General features: G+C 43.0%; 1 protein-coding gene and 1 pseudogene across 1 annotated transcript in view; one reads left to right on the plus strand and one right to left on the minus strand.

The window, feature by feature from the left end:
• The window catches only part of LOC124802953 (dipeptidyl aminopeptidase-like protein 6), a 765,226-nt gene that overhangs the window by 82,126 nt on the left and 661,503 nt on the right, over positions 1-21,597 (plus strand). The window lies entirely within an intron of this gene.
• Positions 15,239-15,356, minus strand: LOC124803905 (annotated as a pseudogene).

The following is a 21,597-nucleotide window of genomic DNA, read 5'->3' on the forward strand; positions in this document are numbered from 1 at the left end:
GTGTTTTTCACCGTTCTGCTGTTTTTCATTTTATAATGCTGCATTATGATTTTGTTCATGTGTTATGCCACGTGGTATGATGTTGCATTCATGAAATTATTATTTAGTGCAGGCCAGCCACGTATAATGCACCAGTCGTACGTAGAGAACTAGAGAGTAACGTTGTAGCAATAGAGACCAGGTTTCTTGGTGACGACGACTGTGTTAACACATATTGCTTCAGCGAACGGTTTAAGAACCCCTGTCCTTCAGAATCTGAAGTGAATAACGTAGCAAGGCATCTGTTTACCTTGTTATCATATAACAGTGATAGCAGGGGTCCTTGTGTAGACTGATAATTGGCTAAAATAATCCCAAAGACTTGGCACGAGGAATGTTGGAAGCGGTCTTATGAAAACATTTGTATTGTAACATGTCTAGAACAAAATTCAAGACACTTGTTACTTTTTCATAATACATGCTATATAATGGTTATTTTTATAATTTTTAATCAATTGGACCTCTCTGTGAATGGAAGAATGTCGCAAGATACGCATTCAACACACTCAGAACTTGCTGCAAGAGAACAGACAGGAAATTAAATTCTAGAATGAAACTAATTATTAGAAGAGTGATATTTTTATCAATTATTTCATTTGACAATTTACAATAAGGAAAGAAAGAGGAATTTCTTGGCTATGGTTATCAAACTGAATGATCCCAGTAATCACTTGGAATGATAATGGAAAACCCCAGAACAAAAAATGACTGTACCAGCCCTCCGTGCGTAGCCGTATTCAACCAGTCCTCGAAATGAAGGACACAACAACTAGATTAATAATGAGTGTGATATTTAATCATGTTTCATTATCAAGTCGTCATGACACGAATTTTAATACGATTTTTTTTTTTAAATTTGTGGTCATATCCTATGGGACCAAACTGCCTAGGGTCAGACACTACTTAATGTAACTTAAACTAATTTATGCTAAGGACAATACACATACCCATGCCCGAAGGAGGACTCGTACCTCCAACGGGGGAGCCACGCGAACCGTGGCAAGGCGCCCCAAACGCGCGGTCTTATAGAAAATAATGTGACACTCTACTAATGGTAGGTACACATAATTTTCCTCGCATGTTGTTTATAGGGAAAGCAGGAAATTGAATTCTTGGAACAGTTAGCCAGATATTATCAATAATTATCCATTAATAAGAGAATTCCTCTTCATAAAAATGATATATTAATTTTAAAATCTACTTTACAGCTTTTAAATAAACGCAGTCTTACACTGTAAGATCCTAGAAGCGTACGGACGCTTCTAAGATGCATCAGTGAGAAAGGCCAAGGAAAGAATCCTGACGTTATTCATGCAATGAGCAGATGGGATGAAAGAGCAAAAAGCCTTCAGCTTAAGTTTCGAAACCTGCAACTTGTGTAAAACGTCTACTGCAGGATGCTAAACTTATGCTGCAGGATGCTACACAATCTTTCTGCACAGCTTTTTAGGAAGTGCTCGCAACATAAACACGGCTCTTCGGCGAGTGTTCAGAGAAAAGTCGCTGCTACTCGTTTCGAAAAAGTTAACGTTAAAAATAACCAGTCTCCTAAACGGCGTCAGGTCTACAGTCTTCATTACGTTAAACAGGTGTTTAAATGAACTTGAGACAAACAAGTCTTTTACTTTTCACTGATGAAGATTGTGGACAATTTTCTTGTCGTGGAGGTACCCACTTTCAGCTTTTAATCGTCAGAATGAATCTCGCTTTTACCTCGAAAGGTACGATCACCAAAACGTGCGTCAATACTCAATCTCGCTACCCAGTGCAAGAGTTTTAAACCACGAATTGTAACACACGATAGTTAGCATTGATTGAATCGAAGTTTTGCTAACATCCAGAGTTAGTTCAAGCCTTGATATGGGAGCAAACTATTTCACGTGGGAAAATGGAAGGCAAATTATCAGTAGACAGGACGAAATGTCGTTGTCATCTAAGTACTTAGAGTCCGAATCGTATGTAAGTCGACACAGAAAGGCAAGGCGCAGTTGTCTACACAGTACTACTATCGCACGAAGTTTTAGGTTTCGTAGGCGTGTGCCCTGCACGTACCCTCCGCTCATAGAGACTAGTGCATCGGGGTAGTCTGCCCGGCAGGATAGGTGTACTTGGTCGCCCCCGTCCCCCCAACACTAACCGCCCACAGCACATGGGTAAATGTGCAGAGTGCCACGACCCACAAACGCAACCTCCAGTCTTGACTTCCACTTTGCCGCCCAGATATCGTTTAAACAATTCTCCTTCCATCGGAGCTTCCCATCTAGGCTGTCCCAGGAAAGCGGTCTCCTTTATTTCTCTAATCAAATCACACGAAAAGAAAGCTGAATATTAGAGTTAAGTTAGAAGCTGAAAACGTCAGCTCTCGACCGTCATTTACTCGTGTATCAAACATACGAAAGTTACTACAGGAGTGAATACACCTACTTCTACATGGCAGCTCTGAAAATCAAACTTAAGAACCTGGCAGAGGGTTCATCGAACCACCTTCGGATAATTCTCTATCACTCCACTCTTGAACGGTGGACGTAAAAGACGAGTGTCTATACCTTTCCGTGCGATCTTTGACTTCCCTTACTTTATTATGACGATCGCTTCTCCACATGTATGTCGGGGTCAAAAAAAAATATTTTTGTATTCGGGGAGAAATTTGGTGATTGAAATTTCGTAATGAGATGCCGCCGCCACGAGAAGCACCTTTCTTTTAAAGATGTCGATCCCAGATTCTGTATCATGTCCATGACACTGTCTGACCTAGTTCTCAGCAGTACAAAACGTGCTGTCCTTCTTTCAGCTTTCTCTGTGTACTCCGTTAATCGAATCTGATAGGGATCCCACACTGCGCAACAGTACTCCAAAAGGGAACGGACAAGCCTGGTGTAGGCAGCCACTGTTGCATCATCTAAGTGTTCTGTCAATAAATCACAGTCTTTGTTTCGTCTTCCCCACAAGATTTTTTGTGTGTTCTCTCCTATTTAAGTTGTTTGTAATTGTAATTCTGAGGTATTTAGTTGAATTTACGGCCTTTGGATGTGATTGAAGTGCAGAAGTACAGAAGTCTGACGATTTATTTTTAACATTCATTTCGACGACCTCACGCTTTTCATTATTTATGGTCAAATGGCAATTTTCGCACCATACAGATATCTTATCAAATTGTTTTGCAATCAGTTTTGATCTTCTGGTGACTTTACTAGACGATAAATGACAGCATCATCTTCAGACAACCTACGACGGCTGCTTAGATTATCTCCTAAACCTTTTATGTAAATAATGAGCAACAAAGGATCCACAACATAACGTTTTGGAGCCCCAGAAATCACTTCTGTTTTACTCAGTGGCTTTTTCTCAGTTACTACGAGCTGTGACCTCTCTGACAGGAAATCAGGATTCCAGTGGCAAAACTCAGACTATGTTACATAAGCACTCAATTACAAATCCGTTGTCGACAGCACTCAACACTTCGTGTGAATAAAGAGCTAGTTGCGTTCCATGAGAACCATTTTTTCTATATCCGTATTGGCCATGTGCCAATAGAGAGTTCTCCTGGAGGCTGTTCATAATGTTTGAACACATTATATGTTCCAGAATCCTGCTGCATATTGACGTTAATCACATGGGACTGTAATTTCGTGGATTATTTCTATCGCCTTCCTTGAATATTGGTGTTACCTGTGCAACTTTCCTGTCTTTGGTAACGGGATTGGTTGTATATTATTATGAAGTATGGAGTTATTGCATCAGCGTTCTCTGAAAAGGACCGTATTGGTATACAGCCTGAACGGTAAGGAAAGCTTTTATGATGTGGTTTAAGTTACAATACTACTCCGTGGATACATACTTCGAAGTTAATCGTATTGGCAGCTGTTATTAATTCGAATTCTGGAATATTTACTACCTCCTGTGTGGTAAGGGAACTTCGGAAGGCTATATTTAGTAACTCTGCTTTGACAACACTATCGCATAGAGAGGGCATTGTTTGTGTCTTGGCCGGCCGAGGTTGTCGAGAGGTTCTAGGCGCTACAGTCTGGAACCACGCGACCGCTACGGTCGCTACTAAGCCACAATTTAAAAAAAAAAAAGGATGTTCGTCTGATGAGTCTATTACGGTAAAAGGAAATTGAAGCTTTATTAGAATGGCTTCTGGGGGGGGGAATCACCTGCGGTATATCGCCCCACTCAGTAGAGTTATGACTCTAAGGACATCACACACATCCATGCCTGAGGCAGGATTCGAACCTGCGATCGTAGCGGTCGCGCGGTTGCAGAATGTAGCGCGTAGAACCGCTCGGCCAACCCGGCCGGCGGAGAATGAGGTATATATTTCTTTTTTTTTCATGAAGGATACTAGACGCGCTGGATTCACACGCATCTCAAGTTGTCAGTGCAGTACGTTCGGCTCTGTTCGCTGTCTCCCTGCTGTATCGTTCAATGACAATTATAGTGTTTTACAAAATGACACCGCATGATATTCGGGAAATGTTAATGTCAACCGATTCTAGCCGAGCAATAACAACACTTACATTATCAGCGATCAAAAGCGCTGTAGGAGTATCCACCGTGATATTAACCAAATCAGTGTGTATGGGGAAAAGAAGCAACGCCAGTATTAAGTACAGAGCTCTTTGTTCGCGACGAAGCCAAGTAAACAGCTGTCGATCCCGTCACCTGCTCTCCCTGAGGTTCGGTCTCATTCTCTTTGACTGTGACTCGACAGTGGCATGTCTGTTCCACGCAGTTAGGAAACACGGCGGTTAGCTACGTCACAACGCAGCGTGAGGCGTAGACGAAGATCACATATCCTGCGCACACTGCAGTTTCGCCATCTGCACTGGTGTGTAACACTTAGGGTAACAATAACGTGAATTATACACAGAAAAAAAAACTGCTACAGTATAGAACAGAAGACAACTGAAGAAATGAGGAATAAGTTGAATATAAATTGTAATTATATTCAAAGGCAGTATTTACACTGAGGTCACCACGGTTCGTGATCGTTCCCTGCACATTATAATCGCCGGGATATGATTCTTAATGGATTGTGTCATCACCACAGATGGCAATGTATGCTGCGCAGCGTGCTCCCATGCTGGCCACAACGCTTGTGTGGATTACTTGTGGGAGAGCATTTCATTCCTTCACCAGTGCGGTTGATAACTACTAGATGAACGTTTGAGCGTGTGTTACAGTGCGTCTCCCCACGGCATCCCACACGTGCTAATTGGGTCTTAAAAATGGTTCAAATGACTCTGAGCACTATGTGACTTAACATCTATGGTCATCAGTCCCCTAGAACGTAGAACTACCTAAACCTAACTAACCTAAGGACATCACACAACACCCAGTCATCACTGGGACTTAAAGCGATTCCAGTCGCCGGTTATCCTCTTGATCCTAGAGGCCCTCTGGCTGCACAGTCCCGTGTGGTCACGCATTGTCATGCATAAAAATAGTGTCAGGGCCGAATGAACCCCTGAAAAGACGCACATGGGTAAGCAGTACAGCGTCACAGTAACGTTGACCGGTGGGTGTGTACATGCTCGAAGATTTGGAGGTAAGTAGATCCATGATACATTATACTTACCGACACCACAACACCTGAACTACCGAAACTCTCACGTTCGAGACCGTTCCACTGTATATTACTTCTCAAACAGGGCTCAAGGCAGGCACAAGGAATGCACCCAGAAAAACTGTCGAACGAGATCGTTTTGTGAAGGTGTTGTAGTGTATGTTCGTTGGGGATGGGGTTTTGGGGATGGGGTCCATAATGTTGCATGGACACACCGACTTCCATATCTTTTAGTACCATACACTCACAGCTCAAAGTTCTTGTGACACCGTACTGCTTCCCCATGTGCGTTCTTTCAGGGGTGCATTCGGCCCTGACTCCAATTTGGGTACGATAATGCGCGATCGCATCGATGTGCGTGTGGGGAGGAGCTCCTGGATTCAGAAGATATTCGCTGAATTGACTGAGCTTGCTTCCCATCTAGTCCTTCCGACAATCATTTCTCTTTCGGTCTCTTCGCATTTTTACGCAGCCATTTCGTCGTAGGTTTTCTGGACTTCCTATTTATTTAATTTCTCGGTGACTTGTACTTCTAAATTCCTGAATTGTCCTAAACACTTTTGTATTTCCCTCTTTCATCCATTAACTGAAGTGTTTCTTCAGTTACTCAAGGTTTCTTCGCAGGTACCTTCTGGATATCTATGTTTTCCTGTACAACTTCTGTGATTGCCCTTTTCATAGATGTCCAATCCTATTCAGCTGTACTGCCTACTGAGCTATTCCTCATTTCTGTGTCTATAGCCTTAGAGAACTTCAAGCGTACGTCGTCATTTCTTACTACATACATCCCCCACTTCTTTCTAGATTGATTTTTCCTGACTAATCTCTAAAACTTCAGCCTACTCTTCAGAACTGAAACATTGTCATATCAGCGTATAGCCGCTTCTGGGTACGCCTTACAACCCAGTATCTGATATTGGAAACTCTGCCTGATCATGATGTAATGTAAATGAAATCTCCCGTATCACGAGGCCATTTTCAGGTATAACTCCTCTTGTGAATATTGAACAGAGTAATCACTATTACTGTGGTAGACAGAGATTGTAATACATCCATCAAGTTACTGAGGACGTATGTTGCAAGTGCTAGTCTGAGATGAAGAGGTTGGACACAGGAGAGAAATTCGTGGCAGGCGACATCAAACTGGTCAGAAGACTGATAGCTCAGAGAAAAGGAAAAAAAAAGAAAGCATACGCATCATGCGGAAGTTACTTCCGCCCTTAAGTTTTGCCACCCATATATGTGTTGCACTTCAGTTCCACGGGACTACACACGTCAAACACGTGGCTATGTCGTTAGAAAAAGTATGTGTGTCCAGCAACTATCGACAAACTTTACGAAGTTTGTTACCCTCTCTCACACACCACAGCCAAGTGAACACCACGCGGATTGGGAGAAACTCTAGTATGAACCACTAAGAAACACGCCTCGTTACTGTATACGAGTTTAATGCTAGCTCATTTTTTTGTTTTGTGGGAGATGCATTTTTGGTCTCAGCTGCTGAGATAAGATCGAATGCTGTATCTCTAATTCCATAATTTTCTGATTTGTTTAGCAATAAATCATGGCGTACACAGTCGAAAGCTTTTGTTAAGGAGATGACTGTATATGGCGTGATTCAGCTGCCTCTGACTATGGATTTTATGCAACCCACTCTGTCTTCAAGTACAACGTGCTAATTTTATACTCTTTTGCTCGCTACGCACAAATTGTTAGCCTTGTAGAAAAAATTTGCAGGATTTTTCTGCGGAAATTCGTTATCACTAGAGGCCTATATTTCGAATTATTCATGTAAAACATCCAGAAGTGACTATCAAACACGTTTTTCTTGGATAACTCGAAAATCGTGCCCCCCTCCCCCCCCCCTCTCCAAGTGAAAACGCATTCCAGCACAAAATTTAAATACATTAAGTTTCCTACAAAAATAGTCTATTCATCTTTCCTGTAGGACTAATGGTTTCAGCATAATAAGCGAGAGAATACGAAAATCTGGCGCGTGGTTTATGAAGGCGTTGCGGGTTGCATAAAACTTATAAGTAGATGCAGCTGAATCACTCCGCATATTTATTAGCAGCTTCTAGTATGCTGTTAAAGGCGAACTATATTGTTTACGAAACTGAAGAACAATTCTAAATCCGAACTGCGAATTTGTCAGAAATACGTGTTCATAAATATACAACTACTGTTTTGTGAGTTACTTTGTTGCCGTACGGTGTTCAGCGCGAATTAATCATCGGACGCTGTGCGAGGAAGATGGTTGCTCTTTCAATGGCAACAGGGTGCGCTGCACTAAGCCAGCCAGGCCGCTGATGAGCTCGCTCCGTAAATACCGCGGCCGTAGCGCAATGACTCTGCTGCCAACCAAACATCGTTAGGCGGTGGGTCCGTTAGGACACTGGATGGAGCGGCGCGTCAGCCTATATGGCGCGACAATCAGCTTAGTCGCCAGGAAATGAGGCCGCCAACGACACACACGCCGGATGACAGCCTTTTCCCTCGCGTGACAACGCCGCGCTGAGCACAGCACTGCAATAGCCGCTCAGACTCTGCGCACCTCGAAAATAGGTGGCTCATACTGTTCTGGTTCGTATAGGACCTGTCATTAGTTCACGTTAGTTTCCTACCTGGTACAGCAATCACAGATTTGCCAATCAGCACCCACAAAAGAGACTATTGATGAAGTCATCGGCTTCATAAGTCACATCAGTTTGCAATCGCTGCCCTTAACCACTTTAACGAGAGCGATTAAATACCTGAAGATACCTCTACTGTTATCCATACGTTTATGCACATCAAGAGTTTCGAGTCTCTTCTTTTCCAGTTTTCTCAAAGTTCATGATTTAATTCCGGACAATGTTGTGATTATAATGTAGATTATCACACATTTCTTCCTAAAATTAACGTCCATGTTTGATACCACTAAATTTCTTTTAGCGAGGAACACTCTCTTCGCCTGTAATAGACTACAAGGTTATTATAAATGACTGGAGCGACTTCATAGATTTTCTGTAGCTATATTATCTGATATATTATATTACAAGTGTTGCATATGTTCGGCCTTACTGATTTTGCAGACATAAAGTCGATATCCAGTTCTTCGCACGTTCAGCAAAGCGTTTACCTATCAATCTGTTCAAAAGCACTGTTGGCGCGAGCTCGTAGTCCTGGTATGTTTGCTGGGAGACGAGGCCTCAACATTGAATTTTTCACGTTACCACCCATAAAAAATCCGCGTGAGGTTTAGCCGACTATGACACGAATTTCTTCACTCACTGCACGCCGACAGGCCGTTTTGTTATTGCAGAGCTTCAAACTGCGAATAACAGCTCCGAACAGAATTGATAGTTGGCGGATCTTTGTTGAAATGTCCTTGCGCTGCTGCGACAGAATGATGTTAATGCATTTCAAGCACAACATATTCTTTCTAGGTGCCTGTCGCCATCTTGCCAAACTACTTACTGCAGAGCTCTTGTAGCAGAAATCTCAAGTTCGGATGCAACATTACAAAACTTTTTGAGTTTTTATAAACGTTAAATTTTGCGAAAATTTGACTGCTGATGTTGCTATAGTGAATTTATGAAATCGCTTAAATCATTTATGATAACCTTGTAATTATATTTCCTCATTGCTTCGTCCCTTTGTTACTGTGCTTACAAGGTATCAAAATTCCTTCACTCCATGTACTTCGTAGTCCCTAGTGTTGATGTTCAATTTATCAATAAATTTATTCTTGTTGCTCCTCATTACTTTCTTCTTTCTTTGATTTAGGCTCATTCCTTCTTCTCTATTCATTGCGCTGTTCTTTCCATTTGTGAAACAACGAACCTACCCAGGAATACCACACGGCGATGCCAGTGTTTAGGCAGATGCAACAGGCAGCAATCAAGAAAGAGTCAAGTAAGAATTTGGCTGTAATTAACATAAAGGTTCAATAGAAAATCCGCAATTACTGGTTTTCAAACAGATTTATAATTAATAGAGTCAAGAAGGATAACAAATCTATTTTAAGTAGGCGTTCATAAAAAATCAATCAGGAGATACATTCAGCACCAATTGGTAACGAATAATCCACTAATGTATCTAAAACATCCCTGTGAATTAAATGGCGTCCTAGCGGTATAAGTTCAGATATTTCCATTGTTCACTGAAGACAGTGTGCTGAAGAATACTACATCAGTATTAACTTCACCTGCAGACTAATAATTATACCTCATACGAATAGCATGTTTTTAGGTTAGTTAGGACCACCAAGTATGCATGGCACAGACAACGTACTAATGTTCATTTTTTCCCTGGACAACTGGTCAGGTTTTGATGAGTGGAGACGTGGACACAAAATGGAAGGTCTATAGTGACACGCTTGGTCCACTTCATGGAGCAGTTACGACCGTGCAGACTACATGAGGTAGAAAATAATGTGATGTTTTTGCGGGAAGACTGTTATATGCAGAGAATAAACAACTAAAACACTAAAGTGGGTACATATTAAATACCAATTATCATATTATCTATACCTATGGCTCGCCACGAAATCGTCTCCCTAATACCCGGTGTTTTGAAATCCTTCAAAATTCTGTCACGATTTAAACCAGTAATGAAATTTCCAAAAGGTAAGAAGCTACACGATAATGATCCAATGGAAACAGATCTACTGAAAATGGCGGCAACTGTTAATAACGATGACGTTTTAAACGGTCATTCTTCTTCCTCGCGAAGACCCAGGAATACAATGTGAACCGCCTTGACGACCATTGGCAGAAATCCAGAATAGGAAAGCTCCGTTGGCAAAATGACATGCTCAGTTCCTATATCTCGCGACAGGCTGGCTTTGGTCCCTGTCCTTCAAATTGAGAGGCAGCGGGTCTATTTTTTGAAGTCTGAAGATTGCAGGGGTGTGGCGCCGGCTAAGTCATAAAATATATTTCCAGGAGGTTTTGCCCAACAGCTCTTATTCAGGGTGGCCCATTGCTAGTGACCGGATCCAATATCCCACGAAATAAGCATCAAACGCAAAAACTACAAAAACGAAACTCGTCTAGATTGAAGGGGGAAACCAGATGGCGATATGGTTGGCCCTCTAGATGGCGTTGCCTTAGGTCAAACGGATATCAAATGGGTTTTTTTTAAAAATGGGAACCCCCATTTTTATTACATATTCGAGTAGTACGTAAAGAAATATGAATGTTTTAGTTGGACCACGTTTTTTGCTTTGTGATAGATGGCGCTGTAATAGTCACAAACGTGTAATTACGTGATATCACGTAACATTCCGCCAGTGTGGACGGTATTTGCTTCGTGATACATTACCCGTGTTAAAATGGACCGTTTACCAATTGCGGAAAAGGTCGATATCGTTTTTATGTAAGGTTATTGTGATCAAAATGTCCAACGGGTTTGTGCTATATATGCTGCTCGGTATCCTGGACGACATCATCCAAGTGTCCGGACAGTTCGCCGGTTATTTACGTTATTTAAGGAAACAGGAAGTGTTCAGACACATGTGAAACTTCAACCACGACCTGCAACAAATGATGATGCCCAAGTAGGTATTTTAGCTGCTGTCGCTGCTCAGCCGCACGTCAGTAGCATACAAATTGCGCGAGATTCGGGAATCTCAAAAACACCGGTGTTGAGAATGCTACATCAACATCGATTGCACCCGTACCACATTTCTATGCACCAGGAATTGCATGGCGACGACTTTGAACGTCGTGCACAGTTCTGCCAATGGGCACAAGAGAAATTACGGGACGATGACAGATTTTTTGCACGCGTTCTATTTAGCGAAGAAGCGTCATTCACCAACAGCGGTAGCGTAAACAGGAATAATATGCACTATTGGGCAACGGTAAATCCACGATGGCTGCGACAAGTGGAACATCAGCGAACTTGGCGGGTTAATGTATGATGCGGCATTATGGGAGGAAGGATAATTTGCCCCAATTTTATCGATGTCGGTCTAAATGGTGCAATGTATGCTGATTTCCTAGGTAATGTCTACCGATGTTACTACAACATGTTTCACTGCATGACAGAATGGCGATGTAATTCCAACATGATGGATGTCCGGCACATAGCTCGCGTACGGTTCAAGCGGTATTGAATAGCATAATTCGTCGAATCACCACACCACGGCCCGCACGTTCACCGGATCTGACGTCCCCGGATTTATTTGTGTGGGGAAAGTTGAAGGATATTTGCTATCGTGATCCACCGACAACGCCTGACAACATGCGTCAGCACATTGTCAATGCATGTGCGAACATTACGGTAGGCGAACTACTCACTGTTGTGAGGAATATCGTTACAAGTATTGCCAAATGCATTGCGGTTGACGGACATAATTTTGAGCATTTATTGCATCAATGTATTATTTACAGGTAATGACGCTGTAACAGCATGCGTTCTCACAAAGGTAAATGTGTCTCTTTGGAACAACCGAAATAAAATGTTCAAACGTACCTACGTTCTGTATTTTAATTTAAAAAAACCTACCTGTTACCAAATGTTCGTATGAAATTGTAAGCCATATGTTTGTGACTATTGCAGCGCCATCTATCACAAAGCGAAAAAAGTGATCCAACTAAAACATTCATATTTCTTTACGTACTATACGAACATCTAATAAAAATGGGGGTTCCTATTTAAAAAAAAAACGCAGTTGGTATCCTTTTGACCTATGGCAGCGACGTATAGCGGGCCATCCATAGGGCCATCTGGTTTCCCTCTTCAAGCTAGACAAGTTTCGTTCTTTGTAGTTTTTTCGTTTGACGCTTGTTTCATGAGATATTTGGCCCGGTCGCGATCAATGGACCCCTCTGTATATTTGAAAAAAAGTCATATGACCGGCATGAGCTGCTGGTAAAATATTTTATTTATGCAAGCAGTTTCAGTAGTCAGACTATCATCAAGTTAATAAACGTATTCACAAAATCACTTTAGGTGAAATATAAAATCTTTTTCGTCAGTTGATGGAACTGTGAATATTAGGCTGTTATCATATTGTAGCAAAAGTTAGGTCGTCAGTCTACAAAAAGTGCGAGCAGCGTTAACGTCGAATACAGTTTCAACATGAGAAAGTGCACTCCATAGAACAGTTTTATAGAGTGACGACGTAATTTATACCATGTATGGAAGTGAAACGTGGACGATAAATAGTGTAGATTAGAAGAGAATAGAAGCTTTCGAAATGTGGTGCTACAGAACAATGCTGAAGATTAGATGAGTGGATCACATTACTAACGAGGAGGTATTGAATAGAATTGGGGAGAAGAGGATCTTGTCGCACAACTTGACTAGAAGAAGGGATCGGTTGGTAGGACATGTTCTGAGGCATCAAGGGATCACCAATTTAGTACTGGAGGGCAGCGTGGAGGGTAAAAATCGTAGAGGGAGACCAAGAGATCAATACACTAAGCAGATTCAGAAGGATGTAGGTTGCAGTAAGTACTGGGAGATGAAGAAGCTTGCACATGGTAGAGTAGCATGGAGAGCTGCATCAAACCAGTCTCAGGACTGAAGACCACAACAACAACAACGTCAAGTGCGTATGATTCGTAGTTTTATCATATGACGATAAGGATTTTTAAATTTCATCTAACATGATGCTATAAACACTTTTATGGACCTGATGATGCTCAGACCACTGGAACTGGTTGTATAAATAAATCATTTTTCCTGCGACTCAAGCCGGCTAAATGAGTTTTTCAAATAAGCCATAAAAAGTCTAGCCGTCGTCACATTCTGCCCATTGAGTTTGAGCTTCGAGACGGCCTTGCATCAGCAGCTTCTTTACAGCCGCGGGAGCGTCTTGCTGCAGGCATTTACCGCTTTGCAGTTAATGGTACTTTAGCTGTTTATAATGTGGAACGTCGCTCACGCATGCACAGCTTCTCGCTCGCCCGGTGAGTGCGAACATCTCGCACTACGACCACAGAATATTGGCGACAGCTACGTAGAACGGTTCACCGGAACAACCCACACTTGTCACTTTCATCTGCTCTCTTGATTCAGTAGTCTCTCTATCAATATACGAGGGCAGTTCAATAAGTAATGCAACACATTTTTTTTCTTGGCTAATTTTGGTTGAAAAAACCGGAAATTTCTTGTGGAATATTTTCAAACATTCCCGCTTCGTCTCGTATAGTTTCATTGACTTCCGACAGGTGGCAGCGCTGTACGGAGCTGTTAAAATGGCGTCTGTAACGGATGTGCGTTGCAAACAACGGGCAGTGATCGAGTTTCTTTTGGCGGAAAACCAGGGCATCTCAGATATTCATAGCCGCTTGCAGAATGTCTACGGTGATCTGGCAGTGGACAAAAGCACGGTGAGTCGTTGGGCAAAGCGTGTGTCATGATCGCCGCAAGGTCAAGCAAGACTGTCTGATCTCCCGCGTGCGGGCCGGCCGTGCACAGCTGTGACTCCTGCAATGGCGGAGAGTGCGAACACACTCGTTCGAGATGATCGACGGATCACCATCAAACAACTCAGTGCTTAACTTGACATCTCTGTTGATAGAACTGTCACAATTGTTCACCAGTTGGGATATTCAAAGGTTTGTTCCCGCTGGGTCCCTCGTTGTCTAACCGAGCACCATAAAGAGCAAAGGAGAACCATCTGCGCGGAATTGCTTGCTCGTCATGTGGCTGAGGGTGACAATTTCTTGTCAAAGATTGTTACAGGCGATGAAACATGGGTTCTCACTTCGAACCTGAAACAAAACAGCAATCAATGGAGTGGCGCCACACCCACTCCCCTACCAAGAAAAAGTTTAAAGCCATACCCTCAGCCGGTAAAGTCATGGTTACAGTCTTCTGGGACACTGAAGGGGTTATTCTGTTCGATGTCCTTCCCCATGGTCAAACGATCAACTCTGAAGTGTATTGTGCTACTCTTCAGAAATTGAAGAAACGACTTCAGCGTGTTCGTAGGCACAAAAATCTGAACGAACTTCTCCTTCTTCATGACAACGCAAGACCTCACACAAGTCTTCGCACCCGAGAGGAGCTCACAAAACTTCAGTGAACTGTTCTTCCTCATGCACCCTACAGCCCCGATCTCGCACCGTCGGATTTCCATATGTTTGGCCCAATGAAGGACGCAATCCGTGGGAGGCACTACGCGGATGATGAAGAAGTGATTGATGCAGTACGACGTTGGCTCCGACATCGACCAGGCCCTCATTTCAAGGTGGCGTAAGGCCGTAGCATTGAATGGAGATTACGTTGAAAAATAGTGTTGTGTAGCTAAAAGATTGGGGAATAACCTGGTGTATTTCAATGCTGAATAAAACAACCCCTGTTTCAGAAAAAAAAATGTGTTGCAATACTTATTGAACTGCCCTCGTAATATACTTCACTAAGTTTTCATTACACGTTCTCTATGAGATTTATCATTGTGTCACTGATGGCTACAACTACTACTCCGCCTGAGCAGGCCATGAAGGTCCAACGGTACCGACCGGTCGCCGTGTTATCGTCAGTCCACAGGCGTCGCTGGATATGCATGTGGAGGGGCATGTGGTCAGTACGCCGCTCTCCCGGCCGTATGTCAGTTTACGAGACATGAGCCGCTACTTCTCAACCAAGTAGCTCCTCAGTTTGTCTCACAAGGGCTGAGAGCACCCTACATGCCAACAGCGCTGGGCACACCGGATGGTCACCCATCGAAGTAGTAGCCCAGCCCGACAGCACTTAACCACGGTGATTTGACGGGAACCGGTGTTACTGCTGCGGCAAGGCCGTTGGCGTCACTGATGGCAGCTGTCGGCTAACTACGATCTTTTTGGTTATTACTGTTGTGGACTGGCAAGACAGCCAATCCACTATGACGGGAAGCCGATAGGTACGCGTTTAAGCTCATGCAGGCTGGTGTGAGGTCTGGAGCAGGTAAAGTAATTATACTAGCAAGAAAAGTACGTAGCTGCCGGAATACTTAACTTTAATTCATAATTGGTGAACATCGGTTTGACGGTACATGCATCACAAGATAACTAGCAAATGATAATGGCGCCTTGCTAGGTCGTAGCAAATGACGTAGCTGAAGGCTATGCTAACTATCGTCTTGGCAAATGAGAGCGTAATTTGTCAGTGAACCATCTCTAGCAAAGTTGGCTGTACAACTGAGGCGAGTGCTAGGACGTCTCTCTAGACCTGCCGTGTGGCGGCGCTCGGTCTGCAATCACTGACAGTGGCGACGCGCGGGTCCGACGTATACTAACGGACCGCGGCTGATTTAAAGGCTAGCACCTAGCAAGTGTGGTGTCTGGCGGTGACACCACAATTACGTTAATATTTTCGTTTCTCAAGCTAACAGTTTACTGCGTCCGCCATCGATGACGAAGATATTATACATACTGCAGTGCTTTAAAATTAATTGGAATCTGTGGCTTACCCGCTTGAAGAGCTTGTCTTTCTACTCACAACTCATGAAAACTACGTCTTTCATCAAGATATCAAGTCCCTAAGCCCTTCAGCTTAGTGCCCATTTGCCTGAATTACTTGACTTAGTGTACTTCCAGAATATCTGAAACACGAGCTCCTGAGATATTCTTCCGTATTTTAACGCCAACTGGAGAGCCCGCCCTGCTTCAGTCAACTCATACTCCTATATTATTACTTGAAATACACAAATGTGCAAAAGTCGTGCGACAGCGATAAGCACATATGTATACAGATGGCACTAGTATCGCAATCACAGGGTATAAAACTGCAGAGTATTAGCGGAGCTTCATTTGTACTCGAGTGATGGACTTGTAATGGTCTCCGACGTGACCATGGTCGAACGACGGGAATGATCAGACTTCGAACGCGGAATGGTGGTTGGAGATAGAAGTATGGGGCATTCCATCCAGGAAATTGTTTGGGAATTTAATATTCCGAGAGCCACAGTGTCAAGAGTGTGCCGAGAAACCCAATTTTCAGGCATTAACTCTCGCCACGGACAACGCAGTGGCCGATGGCCTTCCCTTAAAGACCGACAGTAGCGGCATTTGCGTAGAGTTGTCAGTGCTAGCAGAAAAACACCACTGCGTGAAATAAGAACAGAAATGAATGTGAGATGTACAACTAACGCAACCGTTAGGACACTGTAGCTAACTTTGGAGTTAATGGGCTACGACAGCAGACGACTGACGTGACTGCCTTTGCTAACAGCAAGACATCACCTGCAGTACCTCTCCTGGACTCGTACCACATCGATTGTACCCTAGATGACTATAAAACCGTGGCCTGGTCAGATGAGTCCCGATTTCAGCTGGTAAGAGCTGATGGTAGGGTCCGAGTGCGACGCACAGCTCACGAAGCCATGGACCTAAATTGTCAACAAGGTGTAACCTCCCCCTCACTTATCGACCTTAATGACAGTGAAAAATTAAACCGCGTGTACCTAATGGAAATTTGGGAAAGCAATCGTCACCGAAGTTAATCTGTCGGTAAAGAGGGAGGAAAGGATTACATCTAAATGAAAGGAAAGAAGCAAATGAAATTGGTGGAAATTAATTTTGAAAAGGGGTAAAGTTAATAAAGAAAGTAAATGTGCGGCCGTTACGTTAACAATTAACTAGCGGTAATTAGATATTTGAGATTTGGGGGAAATTACGGTCGCCAGTCCTAAGGACAATTACTATAGTAGCTGAAAAAGAAAGGTTATTACACATATAATTAGCACTAGAAGCGTGGCAACTGGAGGTTGACACGTGTAGTGTGAAAACTGAAAGTTTGTCAGAAGTAATAAATTTCGCTACACTCTGACTTAATTTAGCAAAAGAGTTAACAAAACCGGATAATCGAAAGTTAATTTAGTGACTGAAGTTAATAGTGAGCTTTCTTTCTGAAGCACATCGAAATTCAGTAAAATACGGTTAGTCTTGGACTACCTCAACAATCATTTCAAAAGCAACTTGAATCTACGCAATTTAGAAATAAGAGATTTTACTTTGAACTTGAATTAAATGATTCTGAACAATTAACAATAGTAAAATTTAGTACGTACCAAGCTGAGCTGCAGTCACAGGTAAGCTAAAATATGGTGACAAAACTAGCACTCTTAATTTGTGCTTGTGTAATCTAAGTATTGTAGCCAGCTATGAATACTTTAACTGAACTTTGAAATTAAAGCAGTGTAATGGAATTATGCTGGCGTTTGAATTTCAACGACACTCGGGTTCATTTTGGAAAAGGAAGGGACCCTGCTTGGTAATGCAATTGGGACAATGAGCAACAAAGGTTCATGCTAAGTAGCTGTAATTTTGTGATGCAACAATTTTAAAAGTTTGAAAAGCTGAGGTCTGCCATACAGTTCTAAAACTTTACGTGCTTCCAGTCTTCCTTGTTGGTTGATTGAAGGTTTGAAGCCGTCGATCGAGGATGTGGCGACAGTCACTCATTGTCGGCCGTCGCTGTTGCAGAAGCTGGATGTTGGCGCGCCTTCTTCTCGACACGGTTACCAGACGAAACGGGCTCTTGATGTGCGCCAGCTAATGCTTCCCGCAGCGACACCATGTCAGAAACTATCATCGCAAGTCGAGCGCAATTACATGCTGCCAAACCCCGAAAGCGCGGCAACTCGCGGGAGCTTCACACCACACACCTGCTCCACTGCACCACCCCAGCCAGACCCCTTTCTGCTCTGCCCGCGCTCCACGCGGCAGAGTTAACACTACCAAAGATCCTACACACTTTGATTCTTCACACGACCCATCGATGTAATCCTTCGATAGCAGTTTTCCCTATGCAAGACCCAGCGTAAAAATACAAATAATATTTACGAAACAAACCAATTATACATCGACATAAGTGCATAAATATATATATACAAACAGTAAAACAATTACAATATATAAAGAGACAGAAATGTCATATCTTGAGGTAACAAAACAAGGAAAAAAAAATAATAGTACAATAGATGGAAATAGGAGGATATGCATTTCCGGCGTTACAAAGGCACTGTGCATTCTGGTGGGCTACAGTCTGGAACCGCGTGACCGCTACGGTCGCACGTTCGAATCCTGCCTCGGGCATGGATGTGTGTGATGTCCTTAGGTTAGTTAGGTTTAAGTAGTTCTAAGTTCTAGGGGACTGATGACCTTAGAAGTTAAGTCCCATAGTGCTCAGAGCCAACCAACGATTCTGGTGGTTGTTTCGTAATCGTGTGGGACGTGTTTACAATCAATGAAATGGATCTTGTGGATCTATGGCTACGTACAGACCATTTGCAATCATTCACGGACGTCACGTTCCCAAACAGCGACGGAATTTTTATGGCTCACATTATGCCATGCAATCGGGCTACAATCGTTCGTGATTGGTTTGAATAACATTCTAGACAATTCGAGCGAATGATTTGGCCACGCAGGTCGCCAGACATGAATCTCATCGACAATTTATGGGGCTTAATCGAGAGATTATTTTGTGGACAAAAACCTTTCGCAATTACGAATGGCTATAGAGCCAGCATGACTCATTGTTTCTGCAGAGAACCACTAAAGATTTATTGGATCCATACTATGTCGAGTTGTTGCAGTACGCCGGATAAAAGCATGTGCGACACGATATTAAGAAGTATCGCATGATTTTCGCCCGTCAGCGTAAACGTATAAATTGTACCACATTTTCACGTAAGACAAAACAGTAGGAAAGATTCATCCACTGCCATTGGCTGCTATTGCTGAGTACTGCTTTCGCACAGTGATGTTCAATAAAATGGTCGTGAAACTTGAACTGATTCTTCCACCGAAGTAGCTATCAAAGGACGAATAGTATCGTGAATAAATTTAGTATTGAATCTGGAGCTTGTTATGCTTAGAACTCGATCCAACGCTTGTTCTAAGCTCACAGAAGTAAGAAAAAAGGATTTCTTTGATAGTTAAAACTTTCACATACAGTTTAAGCGATATTTCAGAATTTCTGAAATGATTTTAAAAAATAATGGATTTTCTCTGTGAATATATGGTTATATGTTGATCGTAAATAAGATTGATAACATGCTGCCTGACAACAGAAGTGAAGCAACTAGAAGACATGTTCGGATGTCAGTGTAACTTCATACACGTACAAAGCACGGAGGGCGTGTAAGTGATTAAACATGCAATTCTCTGTGACATGTAGAACTGTCAGCAATAATGTTGTTCACGTTTAACGTCACAGGAGTGATAGGATATATAAGGGGTCTAAGCAGCGTGAGATGTTGAGCCATCACTGACAAGAACACGGAAATTCCATAAACTCGGGTAGCCTACCGTTATCAGTTCCTGACGTAGATTGAAAATTAAGATTTTTGGGCCCTTCGGGTGTGACAGTCTCCCGACATTGGACTACGAAGACGTCGGGGGGAGGCATGGTCGTTGTCAAAGTTCCGATCGACGATCACAAGAGAGGATACTGTATAGTGCACCAGTCACATGATAACCCCCTTTACATATGCAGCTGCCAATCGAAGACAGTAATGGACTCCATGCAACATTCCATGCCAGTCTCCACCGCTAATGACAGTCTCACAGCAACTGGACTAAGGAATTGCAGTCACGCAGGTGGAAATGGGAGATCAAGAATGAAGCGCTGGGAGTAAAAAAAAGTGCAAGATAGGGATACAGGCTTTCGACCCTACTCTTCAGTCTACCCATCGAAGAAGCAAGGACGAAAAGGAAAAAAAAGAGGTTCAAAAGTGGAATTAAAATTCAGAGTGAAAGGAGATCAGCCGCTGACGACATTGTTATCTTCAGTGAAAGTGGAGAAGAATTACAAGACCTGCTGAATGGAATGAACAGTCTAATGAGTATAGAATACGGATTGATTGTAAATCTAAGAAAGACGAAAGTAATGAGGAGTGGTGGAAATAAGAACAGCAAGAAACCTACGATCACCATTGGTGCTCAAGAAGTAGACGAAGTTAAGGAATTCTGATACCTAGGCAGCAAAATAACACATGACGTACGGAGAAAAGGGAACAAAATGTAGACTAGCTTTGGCAAAAAGCGCATCCCTTGATAGGAGAAGTCAGCTATTACCAAACATAGGCCTTAGTTTGAGGAAGAAATTTCTCAGAATGTATCCTGGCTGCACAGCACTATATGGTAGTGAAACATGGATTGTGGGGAATCCGGAGAAGAGGAGAATAGAACAATTTGAAAATGTGGTGTTGCAGAAGAATGCTAAAAGCTGGGTAGACTGATAAGCTAAGGAATGAGGAAATTCTGCAGAGGATCGGCGAGGAAGAGGAAGGGTTAGGTTGGTGGGACATCTGTTAAGACATCAAGGAACGGTACTAGAGGGAGCTGTACAGGGTAAAAACAGTAGAGGAAGACAGAGAATAGAATGCATCCAGCAAAAAATGAGGACGTAATGGCGTCGCAATGGGTTCAACGATAGCGGTTCTGCGCGCCCTGGATGACATTCGTCGATGAGTATGACGGTCACGTGGGCAGACGCCCCATTCTTTGAGTGTTCTGCAGCGACATAGTGCTGTTACTGCTGGCGTCATGCGTGAGTAGCCATCGGATATGACATCAGGTCACGGCTAGTAGTGACTGAAGGGGATGTGACGGCCAGAGGTTACGTCACGAATATGATGCACCTTCATGTGCTGCCTCGCCGGCCACGGTGGCCGAGCGGTTCTAGGCGCTTCAGTTCGGAACCGCGCGACTGCTACGGACGCAGGTTCGAATCCTGCCTCGGGCATGGATGTGTGTGATGTCCTTAAGTTAGTTAGGTTTCAGTAGTTCTAAGTTCTAGGGGACTGATGACCTCAGCTGTTAAGTCCCATAGTGCTCAGAGCCATTTGAACCATTTTGTGCTGCCTCTCATGAGACAGTTTGGTGGTGCCGGTTTCTAACAGGACAATGCTCGTCCACACTTGACACGTGTCTCTACGAACTATCTGTGTGATATTGAGGTAGTGCCGAGGCCAGCAGGTCCTTACATTTGTTCCTAATAGAATATTTGTTGGTCCATGCTGGACGTAAACATCATTCCAGTGCTAGTGTCCGGATATA

The sequence above is a fragment of the Schistocerca piceifrons genome, chromosome 6 (genome assembly GCF_021461385.2).
Source record: "Schistocerca piceifrons isolate TAMUIC-IGC-003096 chromosome 6, iqSchPice1.1, whole genome shotgun sequence".
NCBI classification, from domain to species: domain Eukaryota; kingdom Metazoa; phylum Arthropoda; class Insecta; order Orthoptera; family Acrididae; genus Schistocerca; species Schistocerca piceifrons.